The sequence below is a fragment of the Amborella trichopoda genome, chromosome 12, assembly GCF_054954075.1.
Source record: "Amborella trichopoda isolate Santa Cruz 75 chromosome 12, AtrichopodaSantaCruz75HAP2 v2.0, whole genome shotgun sequence".
In the NCBI taxonomy this organism is placed as follows: Eukaryota; Viridiplantae; Streptophyta; class Magnoliopsida; order Amborellales; family Amborellaceae; genus Amborella; species Amborella trichopoda.
In genome coordinates, this window is record NC_142347.1 from 49950564 (window position 1) to 49967893 (window position 17330).

Below are 17330 nucleotides of genomic sequence, written 5' to 3' on the forward strand. Positions count from 1 at the left end.
ACATGCACTCGAGACAAGTAGAGAGCGTTCAAAGGAGTCGTGGTCTGAGATCTTATGACCCTCACCAAAGAGGATAGGGTTTCGATTGCTATTAGGATAACCCAACAAAAATCAGAGAGAAAGAGAGAAGACGATCAAAGAGAGAAGACGATCAAGTTTGTAGTTTTTTTTTGGGTAGTTAGATGGAGTTTGCATTGCTCTTAGGGTTTTGAATTGGAAAGAGAAACGTTTCTCTGATACTGCACAAGAAAAATCATAAAATGCTTGTTCAAACCCTTGAAAGTTTAAATCAATACGAAGTTAACCCCATAGAGTGGAGCAATATACATGTTCCGATTATCAGACTAGAGAAAAAGAACCAAATGACCAATCAGTCCCAGCCTACACGAGGACATGGACAAATGGCGTCTAACATGGCCCCCAAAAAATAGGGTAACAAGCACGACATGTTTGTACACTACTAAGCTTCAACATCTTGTATTTGTTGGGTACTAAGTTCTCTATACATAATTAAAGTAAAAAATAAATAAGAAAAATTAACATAAAAAAGCAAATACATGCATCCTATATATGAATATGGTTGTTCAATGTCTAGACACATGTCAAAACTAATGGGGGCAAACATGTCAAACCATAGGTGTTCATGTCTGAAATTTCAAGATGTGAACTGGACAATGCCTCCATGTTTGACACCAAAAAATGACATGCTTGGTGAGGCTCATCAGATTGTCTACTAGTATGTCAGAAGCAACAACACATTAATCGCATACAGTGGTGAGCCACACACCACGACATATCTAAAAACTGCATCTTTCATTCATCTAATCCATTCAGCTACTCACATATTCTATGACCAAATTAAATACTGCCAAACTCATGAGACGCATAATTTCATCATGCATATGAAAAATCAAAATAAAATGGCTCCAGATCTAATGATCGAATGGGCTGAATGAGAAATTCAATATTTATCAAGATAGAATTGGGAAAAGGAAATAAGAATTCCAACTAAAATAAAAGCTATTATCCATCTTACCAATTGCTCATCAATTTATGAATAAATCTAACAAGCAAGTCATAAATGACCAAAACAAAATTCGTGTCTACAAACAGCGTCATATGATGTTGGTTATTTCTTAACGTGCACCTAAAATGAAATAGAAAGCATATAGCTACATATATAGCGACATACCAACTTAAACATACTTATTAGTCAATATTCACAAAGTTCCCTCTGGAAATACAAGAGTGGATCATTATCAAGGCCTTCAATATGTTCTTTCATTCCATGATAATAAAACTCACTAATCCAAGGTTGCCACAACACAATAAAGACACCATAAGAAGCTCCATCAAATAACAATATCCTCACTTCTTTACTACGATTTCATGACCCTTGGCTAGGGTTGATTGAACTTTTAGTGAGAAGTCAATTTTTTTATGACATGGGTACTGACCAAGATTGACTCTATAAAACTACTTGGCCTAGCTTAGAACTGAAGTTTGTCAAAGCGGTTTGTGGATTTAATATACAATTTGTGGGATGCCCATCAGATTGGGTATACATGGCCCATGTTCAGCCACGCTATGCGGACTCCAAAAGAAAAAGGTTGTACTTTGTTGTGATTGAACCATGAAAAAAATTTCACTAGGCTTTAGGCCAAATGCAATGCTCTCTAGTAATGCCAAAATCGATCCATCCTCCTGTGCTATAGACTTGCTAGCCTATAGTAACCTGACATTGTGACTGCTACTTAGCAACATTATATCTCTTGCTAATGCCCATTCTTTTGTTTCAATTTTCTATGTTTGGAGTGACTAAATATTGTCATCTTCTCATTTTGAATGTTTTTAGTATGTATTCCAAGCATTACGGCACAGCAGGGAGGAATTGGAGGAATCCCGGAAGATGGGCACAGGTAGACAGGTTCGGCAGGCACATTTTGTAGTAGGAACAAGCAATTTGTCTCTTTCAAGTGCTTATTATAAGAAAGCCCTGGATAACTGACTCACAAATGAATGACCAAAACAAATAATTCTTTTCTTTGTTCATCAAAAAGTTCCATTCTTTGTGCAACTTAAACAAGATTTAAAATAAATCATGCAAAAGAAAGCACAAATCAAAAAATAATGCAAAAAGACAAAAACATCAAATCATTAAAACCCATAGCAAGAATATTACCTCATTCTTCAATTTATGTAGAAGAGTTGTCTTTCCAGTGTTGCCAAGTACTAGACAAGGGATTTTGACCACTTATCTACACAGGGAACCAAGAAAACCATAAAACCAGTCAAGTAGAAACACAAATCCAGCCTAAATAAAACCCTCAAGGGAAAAAAGAGGAAGAAGAATAAAATATGGGAAACAACTTGAAATATGAGAAAATGGATTACAAAGACAACAGCATTTTAAAAAAAAAAAAACCAAAATTAAGAAAAATAAAAGGACAAAACAAAAACAAAAGTTGAGAAATGGAGAAAACAACTGAATGAAAATTACATTTCAAGATAAACCCTCATATATGTAGATTAGTGTAGAAGAAAGCCTAATCTAGTTTGAAGAGCAAGAGTGCAACAAGAGAATCGCAGTAAAGAGTTTCTCTCTCTAAAAAAAAAAAGCAAACAAGTATGTAAGAAGATTGAGTGTGGATGAGCTTTTCTAGTAATACGGCTTTTTATTTTACCAAGTGTCTAAAATGGTAACACCATACAATCAAAATCACTCCCATCAATACCCTTGCGTGTGATGGATGGCTTGAGAGAACAATAGCCTAAATCCTCATTATTACCATCATACGACATGTACACTAGATAGCCATCCAGGAAGTGGCCCTTTTGGATAAGGGTGTGTGACATGTACATGTATAGAAGAGATAACTCCCTGCAACACTGGACTGTGTTGGAAGGACCCATGGAGCATATTGCTAAAATGGGGCATGGACTTGCTTTCAAGGAAGGACCTGTAAGCTATGGCCTAGAATTGTATCTCCTTCACTTTATTGGTTGAATTTGATAGTCCACTAATGAACCCTTGTGAGAGGTTGTGAGTCATGGCAACTATTGGGTTAGTTTGAGAAGATGCAATGAGATACGTTCTCTAGAGAGGATGAATCCTTAGTATATTTGTCCTAATCCTAACTCTATGGATCCTTCACATCAAATCTTCCTAGATATATTTAAATATGTTACTTATTTTTTAGATAATCAAAATAAATTTTTATACCTTTCTAAGTATTTTATTTTATTGAGAAATGATTTTTAACTAAGAAAAATCAATTTTTTGGATATATTTTTATCAGAGAGAAAAATAAAATATTATGAGATTTTATAAAATTATTTTATTATTTAAAATTATGTTTAAAGTATTTGGTGGCCTATTGGGGTACATTGGGCCCACCATATTATGGGACGTAGGGCCCACATGGATACCCTATTGGTGGTACGCCCCACCTGCTCCAAACTTTTCTAAACTGAAAGATTGCAATTATGCCATATTTTGACTTGATATTTTAGGAAACCTTTTGTGCAGAGATTTTGATTGATTTCAAAATAGGGAGGAGTAAGAAATTAATTGTGATTGATTTCAAAATAAGAAGATATAAAAAAATTAATTGTGATTTCTTTATTACTTTTTCTACACAATATTTGATGGGAATGGAGTTATGGAAACTGAAGGATAATGGTTCTATCGCATCCTTTTAATCATAATGGCTGATCTAAGGTATGAATGGATGAGATCTCTTCAACCCACATATCTCCAAGATCAAAGGTCAAGATTTAGTCTCACAAAGATGACAAAACCCTAACCCCAGGAACCCTAGCCTTTATTCTATATAAACTAACTATGAGTGGGGCTCATTCTCTACACTTGATCTCTCTCTCTCTCTCTCTTTGTGCTTGAAGGAGAGACACGCTACTCTCTAAATATCTCTCGCTTCTTCTCTCTCCAAACTTTAGGGTTTAGGAAGGAAAACTAAGCCAAGGGGTAGCACGGCCAAGGCACATAACCTATAGCACTAGGTCTTGGCCTTATGCCCATGTGTTGAGCCTTGGTCTAGCATATATTATGTTATGCTCTCTACTGATTTTTGCCTAGGCTTCCCAAATTTGTGAGACAAGTTCTTGGACTTAGATCTCGTGTGTCATTGGTGAAGGAGACCCGGTGTGGGGTGTGCTAAGTCCTTGAGGTAACCTGAAGTAACGTATAAGGTATTCTCTTAGTTTATGTTCTTTCGATTCTATTGCATTTTTATTTCTAGATCTGTATTTCGAATGTATTTTAATATTAATGGCAAGCAAGTGAGGGTACTCGGCAATTTTATTTGGTTCATATTGTATTCAGAGACTTGTGAGTGATTCTGGTGGCAATACATAAAGAAAAAATAGAAAAATTTTAGTAGGTAGTGACTTTCCCGGTCACATTGTCCACCTTTCAAGAGGGGTGTACCAAAGTACCACTGCTCCATCAGGGCTTGGGCTGGTGACCAGCTAAGTCCAAATAACTATGGATCATGTCCAACATAGGGGTTTAGTCTTGGTAAACAAATGTAATATCGTAGAGGAAGAAGAGGTGGGTGTCTCATGTTGTTGTTAGCATGTACAACTGCACAATATGATAAAAAAATGACCGTCTAGTTTTTTTTTTTTCTTTTTTTTTGAATTACAACTTGTACATGCATTTCCATTACGTCACATGGATGGAGATGAATGTGATAGAGCAAGGTTGTGCTGCACTTTCTTAGTGACAATATGGTGTCTTTCGAAGAATCGAAATGGTGAAAAGAAATCCATGCTGGATCAAGACCTCGTCAAGAACTAGTCAAACCCTTGACCCAAAAAAAAAAGAAAAGAAAGAATGAAAAATCAAAGGACCAAAGCTCGTGAAGAACTAGTTAAACCCTTGACCCAAAAACAATCGCAATCTTCAACGTTTGAGACCCAAGCCTCAAGAGAGATTGGATTCACCACCAACCACGGAGAAATAATGAAATGATCAAGCTGAATATTTGTTGGAGCTACAAAGAGAAGCAGTAGACTTGCATGTTTTTGGCATATCACATGAAACAAACAAGGAGACAATTAAAAGATCCATGCAATACTTTTGGTATTGAGGGCTCTTTGGCAGAAATAATATAGCCTTGTAACACATATTGACGTCCAGCAGCAAGCCACACTCATGAGCATGCATATAACCCTACACATCCCATGGCAACAAATGTGCATAACTTCACATGGTTTGGTCCAGCAATACCATGGTTAGTGCCAGCATATCAAAAAACGCTGGGCGGGTCCTAGGCAGCCTGGGGGGTTCAGGCCGCTCAGTGTCTAGGCGGCCACCCAAGGCGGGCGCCTAGAACCTAGGTGGCTGCTCAGTTGAAAAAAAATACCAAATTACCAAATACCATATTCCAAGTTGAAAAAAAAAAAGATAGATGTCGAGATGAGAATTTTGATAATCCTTATTGTTAAACAGTAAACTGTAAAACCATACAAGTGTAAGATATAAAAGTCAACACTCAATACAACAGAAATTTAGAAAATATACAGTCTAATCATATGCATTAAAGTCGAGGCCATCATCATCAGAGTCATCTCCCTCTTCAACGCTCGTCTTTCTCTGTTTCTTCTGAATCTGCCTTTTCCTCCTCATCTTCTTCTACCTTCCTCTTACTAGTATATGCAGTCTGTGCAGATGAGGCCTTAGGAGTCTTGGCTGCTCTACCCTTTTCTTTGTACTTCTCTAAACTCAAATATTGTATAATTTCCTCCCTGGTAGCCTCAGGAACATTTTTACCCCCTTAATACCGGCAAGGTGTTTTTTAAACAGGTAAATGCCCCCATTGGTATCCTTTCCACAATAATTATATTTAATACGATTTTTATCACTTGGATTCGGGTTATAACCATACTTTCCCGGATCACCACTCCGACTAGAACCTAGAGAAGATACTTCAATAGAACAAGGCTTATTTTCAACCTTTTCTGGTCTTCTAAATTCAGAAGATGTCCAATCTCAACCCGAACTGCTTCAAGAACCTTTGTACAAGAAGCAACATTACCTCTAACACAAACAAGGTGTTTTTGGAATCGGCTAATACCCCTATTGGTATCTTTTTCACAAAAATTACATCTTATATAATTTTTATCATTTGGTTTTGGGTTGTACCTATACTTCCAACCCGGATCGCTTCTTCTAGAAGTAGCAGAAATAAATCGATGACAAGGATTTTGTTCCTGTTTTTTTTTTTCATAACTCATATATTGCTTAATCTCCTCTCTGATAGCTTCAGAAACATTTTTACAAGGGCTAGCAACCCCCTTAATACCGGCAAAATGTTCCTTAAACCGGTTTATGCCTCTTTTTATATCTTTTTCACAAAAATTACATCTAATGCAATTTTTGTCATTTGGATTCGAATTGTATCCATATTTCCAACCCGGATCTCCACTCCGACTAACTCTTGAAGAAGACATCTCAAAATAAAACAATCAATCTAAAAAATAAAATTTTGCACTTACTTTGATTGCTCGAACTCTAAACTTTGAGACACTTCAATCCAATGAAATGTAATTTTCTGGAGGTTTTTTTCTCTCTAAAAGGGGTTCTTGTGGGTTTAGGTTTCAAATGAACCTAAATCCCCCCCTTCTAACCTTTTATATCTTTTAAAAAAATCAAAACAAAAAACAAAAAAAAACATTTCCACCTCTAGGCGGGGCGCAGGCCCTGAGCGACCACCCAGGGCTGGGCGCTGGGCGGCCGTCTAGGCGGTTTCCATACCACCTAGGCGGCCACCCAGGGACCACCGGCCCAGTTTGGCCGCCTAGGCCTGGGCGATGCGCCCATGCCTTCTGGCGATGCGCTGGGCGGTCCGTTTTTTTGAACAATGGTTAGTCTATTAGAATATTGAAGCATACAAAGTATCCATTCAGTTTAAACACTAAATATTAACTGCAGCTCATCTTCAATTCATAGGGAAAGCAAGGAAAAAAAAAACCTACCCCAATCCTCCATCATCATCGTAAACTGTGATACATTATTTCATGAACCAAAAGTTTCAAAATCAATTGAGCTGCTACGCTACAAGGTGAGGTCCTGCAAGCCCAGAGGGACATGAAAAGCCATTAGTTAACATTAATGAAAAAGTTCAAGTTATACTTGTGTCTATTTGAAGCAGTCATTCCAGAAGCCTTAACAAGATATTTAGTCTTGATTTATAGTTCCGTCTTTTTTTTCCCCTTTCTGATCTATTTTTTAAATGAGTAAAGTGGGTGTTTTCTTCATGTTTGAAGTATGAAAGAACCATGCACAAAAAATAACTGCACCAAATCTATGACATAATGCCCAAAACATGGACCAACATGCTGATACTAAAAGTGACCAATTGAAGGCTCCCTCCCCATTAGAATCTCGCTTCAGTATTCCACTAATTTCAACAGAAAGAAGGCATTTAGCAGTTTCCATTAAAATATAGGAAATGAACATAAATCCAATATTCCGAGTGTATAAGAAGCACAAAAGAAAACGAGATACATTTAGTAAGAATATAATGGTTTCTCTCAGCTTCCATATTCAACTCATTTTGGAACAGTAGAAACTATAATATTCATCTTGAAAAGTTTAGGCAGTATTCTATGATACAACTTGTATCCATTCAAAGCACAAAAGAACTCATCAAAAGACAACATACCTGATTGTCTCTGTGAAATGATGGAATATCATTTAGAAAGAATTTCTTTTGCAATGAGCTCCAACGACTGAGGCATGGCTCCCTTTTAATATGTGGGTTCATGAAGTATTGCAATCATCCATAATTCATTAGCTATGGTCCCTTACCTTTCATAGCAATATGTTGAAAGGCTTCACCATCAAGTTAAGAGGATTGTCGAGTTTTATACTATAACTCGGTCAGTAATGGCAGAATGCTTTTTCCATGGGCTGCATTGGTCCACCTTCAAATTGCTCTTGCATGTTGAAAGTTCATGAAACAATTGTGTTGTAATAGTGCTAGAGGGCCCAGTGTTCAGGGGATCTTGCAGGGGCCTTGAGTTCCATACATAATCACTATTAAACTAATGAAGGCTATTTTCAATGGGAGCTCATTTGGTTTTCTAACACATTTAACATGATAAACAGACAATATTTAGCATTACATGTACAGATGTATTTATTGAATACTGACAGTTACATCCCCGTTGCACATCTAATGTCTAACTTAACTATTGCAGTTGATGATTTGGACTTGAATAATGTACAGACTTTTAGGGGGTGTTTCTTCCTGGCAATTGGGAAACATCAATGTGGTCCTGCCACAGGTTGGCAAATTCAGTTTGTCACCCAATAATTAACTAGGGAATGCATGTGAAGATAACTTTGTCAGCATTACTGGCTTCGGGAATTCACTGCATTCTTTATGTCATATTTAAATTGTGCTTGCAGACTTTACCTTAAGGTGCTGCCTCACTCAGCAACATAATGGACCAGGAGACAATTGCAGCCTGAGAGGTGTTGCCTTTGCAACATGCTGTCATCATCTTTGCCAATGGAAATCTTACACTAGTAATCCCCTATTCTTTAGTATACAAATACCTTTGATCCTTTACAATCTGGTTCTTGTATCTGTTGTATATATCCTGTGAAGATACACACATCGAGAATTAGCATTCTATGAAATCATACGATCATTGCTCACACAAGCACATGCATGAACATGTAATATGAAAATATCTGAATGTTCATTTAGAGCACTACTAAATTATACATAATTTATTGTGCACAGTTCACAGTTAACATGAAATATGCATAGTCCATAGTTCAAGTGAAATGATCCAGAATTTTAAGTTCCCTGTAGGAATGAATTGCTTCATTTCATGGCTCGTTTTTCCTTCTTCTTTTATTTTTTGATTTTTTATAGATTTATTTATTTCTTGCATTATTTTGTGAAGATAGTTCATTTAGGAACCCTGTTCTTTTGGGCAGTTGGCTGGAATATATAAGAAAAAGGATATGTGTTTTGGGAGTCAATCTTCGTCCAGCTGCTAGTTGTACCCATTTGCTTTCAAAGAAAATTAGTGACCATCAAATAAGAATCATGACCAGTTTTTGGAAGAAGCTTCTTCAAAGTGTTACTTTCTTCATTGTTCTAATGTAGATGTAGAACTTTTATACAATACGGGGATATCCAAAGAAGATTTCTATGCAATTACATGGTTCACCAGCTAGGCAGTAGATGCAGACCACCAATTTGATTTCTTAGAAGCAATTGATCTGAGCTTACTTGTAAAAGCATGGTAATTTATTACTCTTTCTTTATGAAAATAAGTTTGAATTTCCAATTTGCTGCTTTATATTATCGAAAAACTCTTGGTTCCCACTTGTAGTTTTAGAAAATGACTAGGTGCCCTTCTTTCTTAGGATGGGTTTGAAACAGCTAAATATCCTGTGAGAGCATAGTTCCTGCCAGTGTTTTAAAATGCGGGATGCAGCCTTGATGCGGTGGGGGGCCGATGCGGCGATGGGGCTCGATGCGGCCTGGATGCGGGTGCATCGCGATGATGCGGTCAATAAATAGAAAAAAATTCTAAAAAATCTAAAACAATAAGTTAATGCATAGAAAAAAATATGAAGGTGATATATGTGATAGTAGGTATTTTAGTCTAATGATTAACTTCAAAACTATTAGCTGTCGGAGATTCTGTATCCAGTTATCCACTATCCCCTGACAGAAACTAAAAACTTGAAACCAGCTTCATAAAGCATTCAACAATCAACAACCATCAACACAAATTTGCACCACAAGCACAACAATAATTAAACACAACCATCAACAACCATAAGTACAACCATAAGCACAAAATAATGATATTATAAAATACAAATCAAAAGTCAAGCTCAAGAAGAGTTAATAGTTAATAAATAATAACTTAATACAATAATCCATTTTGAGAGTCAATTTTGAAATTTGAACTTCATTTTTTCAAATATCATTCAGACAAGTTATCTTGAGAGTCGCTAAAAGGCGAGCCACCTCCAATGCAATAATTATTTGACTCTAAAAAGATGTATTCAGAATAACTTTTTCAGCCTTTCTCCCATCCTTATGCTTTGACCATTTGCTTTGACTCCATTGCTATGAAGCAAACATGGTCCTCAAAGCACTTTTTTGCTTGGCTAGGCTTCGAAGAGTGAGAAATGACGTGGCAAATCTAGTGATACCCGGTCTCACTAATTCTCTCTTCTTTGTAAAAGACCTCATCATGCTTAGGACTATGGTGTGATTGTAAATAAATCCAACAACAAACATAGCTCTTGAAATCACCCCACTAAATAAAGATGTTATACCCATTTCCTTAAGCATAAGATTAACACAGTGAGTTGCACAAAGAGTCCAAAACATATGCTTCCTTTTCAAAGTCAAGAAATGGCCAGCTGCAGCATAGCTAGCACCATTGTCAGTGATAATTTGTACCACATTTTGCTCCCCAACAAAATCGACAATCTCATCCATCAAGCCAAATAAGTATGTACCATCATGTGACTTGTCTGATGCATCAATAAACTTAAAAAAAAAAAGTACATGCTGGGCAGTTAACCAAACATTAATGAATGCCCTTGATTTCCCATCGAACCAACCATCACACATAATAGTGGCCCCATATTTCTCCCACCCTTTTCTCTGAGAAATCAAAATTTTATTCACATCAAATACATCCTTCAACAAGAGCTCCCTAACCTCATGTAGTGAAGGAGGAATAAGTCCTGTGCCATATTGCCCAATTGCTTGGACCATACACGCAAAACTATCCAAAGTTATAGTATTAAAAGGAATGTCGGCCATGTAAATCCACTTTGCAATCCACTTACATACCGACTTCCTTTGTTCTTTCTTATATTTATTGTCAATTGTGGTTTGTTTCGTTTTTTTCTCTCTTGAACCACAATTTCGAGGCTATGGGTGAAAAAAGAATCCATTGATCCCTTAGGGAGAGGTGTTCTCAGCACTACCACCAATATTTATAACCCTCTCTCTTGAGGTTGGAGTATGAGTACCCCTTTGCCTCATAGCAACTTCAGGCATATCATCATCAACATCATCAAATAATTGCATATCATCAAGTAATTCCTTTCTTTTCTGTTTTTTTTCTCTTTATCTTTTTTCAATCTATCCAAAATTCTCTAATCTCCTTTTCTATATCATTTGTAGCTTGTGGACATGCTCTTACATTCCCAGAAATTCCGGCTAAATGCTCTTTTTGTTGAAAAATACCACCCATATAAGTATTTCTACAGAGCCAGCATATCACACAATTTCTATCTTTCGGATTTTTTAGTTTAGCATATTTCTAAGCCGGATCCTTGTTACTAGAAGATTGGGAAGAAGACATTGCCCCAAAAATAAGTATAACAGTATTATTGTACAAGAAGAAATAAAAAGTTACCGACTCTGTGAAGTAGTGCTTAATTTCTTCACAGCTTTTGAAAGCCCCAATTTCTTATCACAAATTCACCTTAACATCCCCAAATCAACAGTCAAAGGCATCAAATGAACATCCAAGTATCAAACAACTGCCAAATCTAAGATTTGGAAGAAAAAAAAAGTTTCGCAAAACTTTTTTTTTCCTTCAATTTGATGCAAAAAAAGCCACAAAAGTGGCTGGAAATCTTTGTTTAGGGGCATAATAACCCCCCAAACAGTTTCCCAAAACTTTGGAACCACAAAAAAACCATTTTGCCTGTCCCCGAGGGGCAAAATCGAAAAACATTTCCGCAGTAACAGATGCGGCGCGATGCGATCTGATGCGGTGCGATGCAGGATGCAGCCATGATGCGGCCGCATCTGTCAAAAGCGCATATGCGCCAGTTCGTGATGCGGATGCAAGCGCATCCCGCATGATGCGGCCGCATATGCAACGATGCGGCTGCATTTTAAAACACTGGTTCTGGCTTTGAAAATTAGTTGTTGCATGTTTTTTGAAATACAACAGTCACAATTTCCTGTTAGAGCAGGATACCTATTACTAGCACTGCTACACTACTAGATTTTCTATCTTGGTTTGTATAATTCAAATAATGGCACTTGGCTAACATGTTAACTGTGGATTCTGAAGAACATCATTGCAAGAGTGTTGCTTCTCTCTGTTTCATGAAGCGCCTATAGTTCTTATTTTAAGCAATGAGATCTTCACAAAACCATTTGTAAGATGCCCAATAGTTTATACTTTCTTCCAAATAAATTACTTTCCTGCAACAAATATGTCTGTTTCTTGAAAAAAATCAAGGTTCTCTTCCATTTGTTTCAAGAAATAAGAAAGCTCCATCATCTATGTTACAAGAATATGGGTACGAGTGTCAGTGCCATACACCAATATACATGTCAGAAACGCAACTTAGTCCCTTCTAGTTACAACACATTCATACATATATTGGAGGGATCGGGCGGTGGGATTTTAAGCAATTAAAGTATCTTAGTTTCTATAGTGTTAGACATGTGTGTCACATTCTTGGTGTCTATACGAGCCCAGAACCTTAAACGTTCATTCAAGTCTTGTAGCCCATCATTTATTTAGAATGTTGGTGTTTACATTATTCTTGATAATGATTTATATATCTTTTCTCCTGTTCTTTGTTTAATTTGGCAGTGATGATGGCGGACAGCAAGGAGTTGAAAGATTGTGACAAATATGAAACCTGTAGAGAGAGAGCAAAGTTAGGGTTCATGTGTAAAGATATCATGGATATTGGGAGGCTTATGTGAAGTAAAATATTCCCCTTATAACATATTGCCTGAGAATCACTTACTTGTTGCAAAGCCTACTAAACAGTCTACATATTCAGACCTTCCTTAAATGTTTATTTAACTTCAATGGCATTTATAGTTAGTTAACAATTAAATTTTCATTTGGATGATGAAAGTGCAAAATATATCCATGGAAGATATTTTTTATTCGAATTATATCCACCTTTTAGGTTCCCCTGCAAGGGTGTCCTCTCTGTCTCTCTCTCTCTCCCTCACACACACACAGAGATTTGGCTTAGCAAAGTGGTTAGTTATTTCTGGGTACCAATGCGATATCCTAAGTCCTAGTTTCATTTATCTTTTATCTTATATCAAATATCCCAGGTTTCAATCATTTCTATTCACATTTTTGCCGTCATTATTACAAATCTCATGCTTTCAAAGCATTGTTTTTATATTTATATACATTTGGAATACTTTAAAAAAAAAAACAAACGTAGACTGTCCAACATTTTAGGAACAGATCAGAAGCGGACACTTGTTACAGTGTAGGTAGCCATGTTTTTCTTGTTATTCTTTCCTACATAATTTGGAATAGAAGCTGTCATGGAAATGTTGGATTCTGAGAGCCTACAGAAACAATTTTAAGCACCCTCTCCAAACCCGATGTTAAATTACCAAATCAATAGAAGGATTAAAAAACAAATCTAAAGACCACCTCAAATTCCGAAATGATAAAACAACAAAAAAAATAGAAGTGCTATATTTAAAAAAAAAAAAATGTAGAGCAAACAATAGAGCAAATAAGATTGTAAACAATGTCCAAGTCTAGCTTCACTACAGTTAATTGCTTACACCAAACAATAGAGCAAACAAGATTGTAAACAATGTATATTTTCTGATCAGTAAGTTATAACAGCATCCTAGAGGCCAAAGAAAAAACTAGAATCATAAAACACAAAAAGCATTATTGAAAAACAAGCTCAGGTTGGAAAAGAGAACAAAATAGCCTTAAGTTTTGCCAAAGCCGCCAAATCTCCAAGTATACATTAATACAAATTGATGAATATTTGTTACCAACATATATGCTTGTTGACAACAGCTAGATATAATGATTGACCAACTCATTTGGTTCTATCAAAATATGTATATGAGGATATTGATGAATAACAGAAAAATTAATAATTGGATTGGTTTTTGTCATTCATTTTTTATCAAATGATTAATAAGGCCATTGCAAGCGTTACAAAAGCTCCCCAACCACAACCTAACCTTTCCTCCCACCCAACCTGCAGCATTCCCTAACCTTACCATCCACAACCTAGCCTTTTGGTTCGCTACCCTTACAGCGTCATTGTCCGTTCCTCCTCCACCACCAAAAAGAAAAAAGCATCTTTCTATTCCCACAAACCGTCCGTCCATGCATTTTAGACTTCACCAAATGAATGTCAAATCATGGTGATCCAAGAAAGCAATACCTCGCTCCATGACCAGGCTTGAAATTTCTCATGCAACCATGCAGTCAACACCACTATCACTACCTACCCTCCTCTTTATCTTGACTACAGCCCCTTCCTCCCATTCCCTAATTCAGAAGACATTTTGCTCCCCACGTAAATTAGAGTTCGAGAGAGAAATACGATTAACATGCTATAAAACAATATTATGGAATGTGCATTGCCAAGGTTTAATTAACTTTGAATCAATCTGGTCATGTATGTCACAATCAGTATTGAGATTGCCCATTAGAAATATTAAGTCACATCATAGAACAGAAAAAGTGACATAACTGACCTGGAATGGTTTGATAGAAGCTTGAAGAATAGTGGTTTAGGGTCTTCCACTACATAGTTGCACCTCTCCCGAAAATATTGCTGGTTTGAATGTCAAACGTCAATTCAGATACAAGTTCAGAAAAATTGAGCTCCAAACATAAATGAATTTCACAAATGATGCAAGAGATAACTAAATTTGAACAAAAAGTACAATCCCTACAAAAGGGCATCTTAGACAAAAATGAGACACAATATCTTCCACAGTTCAATAATTACCTCTAGAATGAGAATTCAGGCACTCGTGCAACTTTTAGAGTCCAGCTAGAAGGAAATCCCACAAAAAATTTCACCAACTTTGTCAATGTGATTACTACAATAAAAAGTTTGTAAGTCTTAACAGTTACCCATAAGTATTAGAAAATCAATCCTTGTAGCTTTCAGTTTAGAAGTCATACACATCACTCTTCAAAAGAGATAAGAAAACCATTTTCAACACCCAAAATGTCAAGGTTTTAGTTGAAATAAAGAAAATATGCCAGAACCTTCACAATCAAATATATTTAATGAATGGGCATGTGTTTAAACCAAGACATAAGTACATTATTGCCTAAACCAGTTGCTAAACTTGAGGCTCTCAAGGGTTTTACATTCATTTCCTTATAAACGATGGAAAAAAATAAAATTCCCATCCTTTACGATCCACATTTTCCAATCTATTTAGTCACGAACAAAAGAAAGAACAACTTATCATCAACCAGGAAAAATGAAAAGGCAATAAATCTAAGCCAATTTTAAAAACAAGTACTATGTACTAAGCCTCTTTAATTTGTGCATTCGTCTGTTGCAAGGCCTTTTGCAGTTTGACTAGTGTTACAATTAGAGGAGTTTTGATAAAAAATAAATAGATAATATATTTTTCTTAGATACTAATTAACTTGGAAATGCGTGTGTATTCTGATTCAAATTAAATCTCCCAAAAGATGACAAATGTAAACTAAAATTTCTAACTTACCGCACTCGACTTTAGTTCCTAACCAACAAATGTATTGCACCCATCACTTCTCCCTTTCCCTAAAATCTCTCCATTTTACATCCCAATGGCTCGTCCTTTCAATTTGTCTCTTTCCTCCCTCTCCCTCTCTCTCTCTCTCTCTCTCTCTCATCTCTTAATATAATTAAAGTCCTTTAGAAATTGGCTTCAACCTAAGTCTCACCTACTCTCTTCTATATTCTATCTCTTAGACATTGATGCTATCTCCCCTTTCCTAAACCTCACTCCAAAAGAAGAACCTCTCATCTCACAAGTTTATCTATGCTATTGCCAAGATTCTCTCTCTAAAGATAGCATTTTTTGTGACACTCTCCTATGAAAACATAGTTATACATAAATTCTCTCCCATTTTACTTCATAGAGTACCTCTCTCTCTCTCTCTCTCTCTCTCTCTCTCTCTCCCCTTTTCTCAACAATTGCCCTTACCAAGATCCTCTCTCTCTCTCTCCCCTTTTCTCAACAATTGCCCTTACCAAGATCCTCGCTCTCTCTCTACACACGCACGCGCACACACACACACAAAACCCAACAAAAACAGTGGTAAATGGGGGTAACTACAGATGAGCCATCAGTTTTATAAAGTTCGATACTACCACTGTGATCTAGAAAATTTGGAAAGCCATCAGTAGTTTCTAAAGTACTAGCAGAACTAAGACCAGTTCTCAATAGCTTGTTAAATACATTTTTCAGAAGGTAAATACAGTGGCAGATGAGTTGGCTAACTCAGAACCAAACGCATCCAAGGATAGCTCATAGCTCTATGAAGCCATAGTCCTTTTTTCTCCATGGAGAAACATTCATTATAGTCTAGTATCTCTATTAAAAGAAAGACCAATAAATGGCAAAGGCTTGTGAATTTTAAAAGGTACAACCACTGAAAATTAACAGAGATGTTGTCAGTCCTAGAGACTTAAACAAATACTACTCTAAAATTGATAGATATCACCCTTATGAGGTCTGATTTGGATAAGCAACAAGGAAGAATAAAGGTTCCATCTCCCATATCAACAAATAACATATCCACATAGAACCAGTGAGCCCTATTTTTGCATAAGTTCATATGTTGATGCTCTGTTTCTCATTGCATGCCACAAAGACTTATAGAAAGGAATATTTTCGAAGGTAAATATGCATCATTGAGAAAAGTTTCATTCATCACCTAGTTTTATGTTTCATCTTCTTCCAAAGGACTGACTATTTTTACTCTAAACTCCCTATTTCAAGATGATAAGCCTTCGAACACAATATTGATGTCCATCAGCATGGAACACTCATGAGCACGCACGTAATCCTCCACATCCAATGGCAACAAACGTTCATAATTCACGCGGTTTGGTCCAACAATACCATGGTTAGTGCATTATAATATTGAAGCATGCAAACTATCAATTCAGTCCAAACATTAAATATTAACTGCAATTGCAGTTCATCTTCGTTCACAGGGAAAGCAAGGAGATGAAAACTGACCCCAATCATCCATCTTCGGTGTAGAATTTGAAGCTTGGGGAAGCTGTCTGCGCTGCATTTTGCTAGACGTTTACCAACATATGAGTACCCGAGCAAAACCAGAGCCATGAATTGGGGCAACGAGTGCAGGATGGCAAAAGGGTGTTGCGTGATAATGGAATGGGGTAAAACTAGGGTAGCAAGAGACTCGGGCATACTTTTCGAAAGAAAATGATGATCCGCAGTCGACGGACGCATGGCATCCCTCCCTTCTCCAATTCTTCCCCTCAATTTGAAAACCCAGACAACCAGAAGAAGCCCATG

General features: G+C 36.6%; 1 protein-coding gene across 25 annotated transcripts in view; it reads right to left on the reverse strand.

Moving 5' to 3' along the window:
* Positions 1–17112, reverse strand: part of LOC148779651 (pentatricopeptide repeat-containing protein At4g18975, chloroplastic-like) — a 60866-nt gene extending 43754 nt beyond the window's left edge. For 12 of the 25 annotated variants that reach the window (XR_016045528.1, XR_016045529.1, XR_016045527.1 and 9 more), the window contains exons 1-6: positions 17028–17112; positions 14786–14879; positions 14529–14608; positions 8445–8631; positions 7000–7093; positions 2183–2258 (exon numbers count right to left, since the gene is read on the reverse strand). The gene's annotated coding sequence lies outside the window, so the exon portion shown is untranslated. Of the gene's footprint in view, positions 1–2182; positions 2259–6999; positions 7094–7688; positions 8060–8444; positions 8632–14528; positions 14609–14785; positions 14880–17027 lie in introns of those variants that run through there. The other 13 variants (XR_016045537.1, XR_016045535.1, XR_016045534.1 and 10 more) reach the window with 4 other exon arrangements.
* Between the last annotated feature and the right edge of the window lie 218 nt (positions 17113–17330).